This window comes from Sus scrofa, unplaced genomic scaffold (assembly GCF_000003025.6).
Source record: "Sus scrofa isolate TJ Tabasco breed Duroc unplaced genomic scaffold, Sscrofa11.1 Contig1052, whole genome shotgun sequence".
Classification (NCBI taxonomy): domain Eukaryota; kingdom Metazoa; phylum Chordata; class Mammalia; order Artiodactyla; family Suidae; genus Sus; species Sus scrofa.
In genome coordinates this window covers 259,985-264,725 of record NW_018084804.1, presented here as the reverse complement: position 1 = coordinate 264,725, position 4,741 = coordinate 259,985, and the positions used below count along the sequence as shown (strand labels likewise).

The following is a 4,741-nucleotide window of genomic DNA, read 5'->3' as shown; positions in this document are numbered from 1 at the left end:
CTTGTTCCATGGAGGGAGCCAGATACCACCCTGGTGTCATGTTTATTACATTTGATAACTTCTGTACTAGAAGGTTACTTCATATTCTTACCAGAATAAACACTTATTCTGGGTATAGGTTTGTCTTCATCTCCCACAATGCTTCTGCCAAAACCACCATTCCTGAATTTACTGAAGGTCTTATCAGTAGCACTCCACAGCATTGTTTCTGAGTCAATAAGCCAGTTTATAACAATTGAGGTCAATGGGCTAACGTTCTGAAAATTTCTGGTCTTACCATACTCCCTCACCCCGAAGCGGCTGGTCTGATACAATGGTGGAATAACTTTTTGAATACTTGGTAATGGTATGAGCTGAGACACAATAATCTGGGGGACAGGCCAAGGTACATGCCCTGATTCAATGACCAATATATGCTCTCTTTCATCAGGGTTCACGAATGCAGGAATTGGAAAGAGGAAGTAGGAATGGTTCCTTTCACTATTAGGGCTAATGGACACAGTCATACATTGCTTCCTGTCTACACCTTAACTTTAACTTTGACTTCAGAATCTCTTTAGATGTTTTTTTCAGAATTTTCTTTGTGATTGGAAGTTATGCAGAAGAGGCATGATTTCATTTAAAGAGTTAAGAACAGTTGTGGAGGGGATGCCCAGGAGAACTTGAGAGCATAAAATCTCTAATTTTTCTATGGCAGTGCTCTGAAGAATTCACTTCAGGAACTAGATGGAGGAGGGTATGGTCAGCTTACTTGTGCAAATGAGCTGAGGGATGAGAATTGCTTATGACAAAATCTGACCATTTTTCACACCTTAGTAAGCATGGCTAACACTATTTTGTCTACACCAGAACATGTGTGGATTCACTAAATCCCCCCCTCCCATGCCACTCCACTTCTTTAAATCTTGGAAACACTGAGCTGCTGGGAAAAATAATTAATTCTGTCCTGTAGAGTATACCAGTTTACTTGCTTCAAAAGAGTGAAGATCCATTGTCCACTATTTTTTGGTGACTGTACAAGATAATTTCTGGTTGGAGGTAGAAGAGAAGAGAAGCAACAACTGCACAGGTATGTTTCTCTCTGGCCTGAGGTTATTTAATTAATCCAGGAACAGTTGCAAGAATAATGCCTTCTAAGAGAGAATTGACTGAAAATGCCTCCCTGCCCCCACCGTTCTGTTTCGGTTCTTTTTCCTTCCTGCTTTTCAATAATACTCTCAATGGAAGTGATTGCTCAAGCTTGATGATGTGAACCTACCATGTTTTTTGTTTGCTGTTCAGGAAATTCTGAATGAGCCAGATCTTTATTTCTTGTTTCCTTCAATCAAATGTTCATTGGGAAGAAAGATATCACCAATGATGATGAGGGCTTTGGAGGAGAAAAGGGTCAGAAGCAAATGGGTATGAAGTTAACTTTGTTATGAGGAAGAAAAAGCAAGCAAAGAAATATAAATAGAAAAGTAGGAAACATTTGTGCAGACAAAGTTTAAGAGAGTGAAAGAGAAGGGCAGGAATAAAGGTGCGAGAAATTTAATCCGTTGTTCATTTCATGCATTCTACCTCTGAACAACGCTCTCTCATAATCCAAGAAATTTGGGGAAATACTTCTTCCTGCTGATTTCCATTATTTGCTACTGGTTTTCCAAGAATAAGTCTAGAAATGGAAAGTCAGGGTTTACAAATGTTAGAGAATCTTGTAATTACTTTCACCCCCAAATGCATGATCAGAGGGCTCGACTCATTTTAATAGTAAGTAGATATAATGGGGGTGCTGGTCAACTTGCTTTGTGTAGAGTATGCGGAGAGGGCAGCATACTAGTACAGGATGGACAAAACTTTACCCGACTTAGGTTTTCATCTGCACTCTTTAACATAAAGGCAGCTTACCAAGAGAAAAACAGAACTTGTTAATGTGCACAATAGATGTTAAACTAGAGAAACCTAAACAAAATGTAACTCAAAGTGGCTGCTTAGAATGGCAGCTTATGTAGTATATTCAAAAAAGAACAATACATTTGTAGATAAATGTCAGGATAGAGGAAAGCAGTTTTCCTCTTCCAAGGGCAGCAAACTGTGGAAAATTAAATTTATGGGAGGAAACTAATGGAGTAAGATGTGTTTGCAGATTCTGCTGGTGCCTCTCTGGGCTGATAAGAGTCTGTCTCCAGTAAAAGGAGAATTTATACCAGCCTTTGAGCAGATTTGGGAGGGTAGAGAGAGCTTTTTGTGTGTGTGCCTGCTGCATCTTAACTGCCTCCAGATCAAAATAATTTTTAAGTCAAGGAGGTATAACATATGGGTGACATATTATGGTTTTAAACATAGTCATATGCAGAGGGACCATGCTGCAGCGCGTCACATTTTAGAGCTAATTTGTCAACTCTGACTCAAAAGTGCATGAAGAGCTGAGAAATTATGAGTATGTCTTTGTTTCTATATCTTTTATTTTATTTTGCTTTTTAGGGCCCCACTTGCAGCATATGGAAATTCCCAGGCGAGGGGGCCAGTCAGAGATGTAGCTGCCAGCCTATGCCAGCCACAGCAATACCAGATCCCAGCCGTGTCTGCAACCTACACCACAGCTCATGGCAATGCTGGATCCTTAACCTACTAAGTGAGGCTAGGGATCGAAACCACAAACTAGTGGAGTTCATACAGCTGAGCCACAACAGGAACTCCTATTTCTATATCTTGTTATATTTAAATCCTTTTAACTGTCTGCTTTTTAAATTTACAATTTGACATTATGAATTTCAAAGCTATTTAAAATTACATTACTTACATTAGTTACTGGATGCCTAACTAGATTTATTTGACTTTTTTTCCCCAAAAATAAATGAGGTACTAGCTCAACATGAAGAGGATAGAAGTGATTCCAAAAAATGAAGACCAAAATTGGTCTTACCAGTTTTAGGTGGTAGTGTGATCATTCATAAATTAAGCTTTCATTGATGGGGAGGGGCTAAGGCATAATGGGTTATTTGCAGTAATGTGCCGACTACTCAAGCTAAAAATCCAGGACAAAAAAACTTCCTGAACTGATTCTTTATGCTGGTTTGAAGTATGTGAAAGATGAGGTGGGGGTGCTGTGCAGTATCTTTCAAGAAGATGGTCTCTCAGGTGATTCCCAGAGTGGTTAGTTAGTTTTCCAGAGTGGTTAGTTTTTGGTTTGTAGTATAATAAGACTTTAGCCAACCTAGCAGTGATTGGTCAGAGTGGCTAGAAAGAGGGCCAGGATAATAAAATTCAGAGTGTAGTGTAGGCAAAGTAAGATAGAGAATTGCTAAATCAAGCTGGTCTCATTCCTCTACTGAGGAAAGGTGGAGAACTGGAGGTGCCAGGGATTGAACCTGGGGCCTCGTGCATGCTAAGCACGCGCTCTACCACTGAGCTACACCCCCACACCTGGCATGCTTTTATTTGTGGAATAATATTTAATGCCAATATCTATCTGCTCTGTGTTTCCAGAACCTGGAATTGTTAGCACAGTGATCCCTTTATCTACATATCCACTAGTTAGACCTACAGCTCACTAGTTCAATTTAAGAATTTTTAATCTGGGGAAACAAAGTTTAAATCCCTTAGGGATTCAGGTCCCGGCTGTTCGCGTTTATTCTCTGGTTATTTCTACCTGGCAGAAGGCTACTGAAATTTTGCCTGTATAATGTTCTGAGTATTTCAATGGGATCTTCTACCCTAGTGGCTGGTAAACTACTGCGTTCCAGCTAAGAATAGTTTTGGAGTTTCACGAATTTGCATGCCTTGCGAATCTTCCAGTTTTGTGTATGTGCGAGCACCTTTTTTGTGTTAATAGGTTGAACAAATAAAGGGAAAAATAGTATAGGGTGACACGTGAAGTTCATATGAAATTCAAATTTCGATGTTCATATATAAAGTTTTATTTGAACATCACCACTTCATTCCTTTACACATGGTCTACCACTGCTTTTAGGCTTCATCAGAGAGTAGTTGCGACAGTGACGTACGTGGCACGCTTTTCTCATCTCATTGCCTCTGTGCGCGAAACGCATTGCAGTGGCTCAGTGGTCGTGCCTCAAGTCTTTCAGTGTCTCCCGCATTTCTATACCATAACATTTTATTGTTATTTTTATTAGCAGTACTTGCACTTCATAGGAAATCAGAAAATAAGGTGTGAACTCCTTCCTGGCTGAACTATAGCGCAGCATTGTATCACTGAGCAATTAGGCTTTAGCCTGTTGAAAGAACCCAATATTCGTGAGAATCATCAGAGTAAATATTCCGGATAAACTAAAACACCTCCTGTGCCGAAACCCGGGATTGAACCAGGGACCTTTAGATCTTCAGTCTAACGCTCTCCCAACTGAGCTATTTCAGCAACTTGATAAAAGATATTCTTGACATTTCTTTTGATTTAGATTGTTTTCAACTGGTTTTTGGAAGGTTTCAGATTCTTTAAGTAGAGCTATCTAGTGGGCCAATATATTTGCCTGCCCCCAAAGACTTGAGATCTTTTGCCTTCCACATGTGCAGTTGGATCCAATTCCTGATAGCATGAGATAAACGTTTAAAGGTGGCAGAATTCGAACAGAGTGGATAGTGAGGGATTCAATGGAAAGAATTTCTGCTTCTCTGCATCCTGTCAGTTGACACACACACAGCTCAGAAACTAAAGAAAATATTATGGGGGAGGGGTCCCTTATTTTTCTCTTCTTTTTGATACTTCCTCGCTCACATTCTCCAAAAATGCTGAGAAATGGAA

General features: G+C 39.8%; 2 non-coding genes across 2 annotated transcripts; both read right to left on the bottom strand.

Annotated features, from left to right (window-relative positions):
* Positions 1–3,329: 3,329 nt before the first annotated feature.
* TRNAA-AGC lies at positions 3,330–3,401 on the bottom strand. Its single transcript has one exon. It is a non-coding gene; the product is annotated as a tRNA-Ala (tRNA).
* An 883-nt stretch (positions 3,402–4,284) lies between these two features.
* On the bottom strand, positions 4,285–4,357 carry TRNAF-GAA. The gene has a single exon. It is a non-coding gene; the product is annotated as a tRNA-Phe (tRNA).
* Positions 4,358–4,741: the final 384 nt, after the last annotated feature.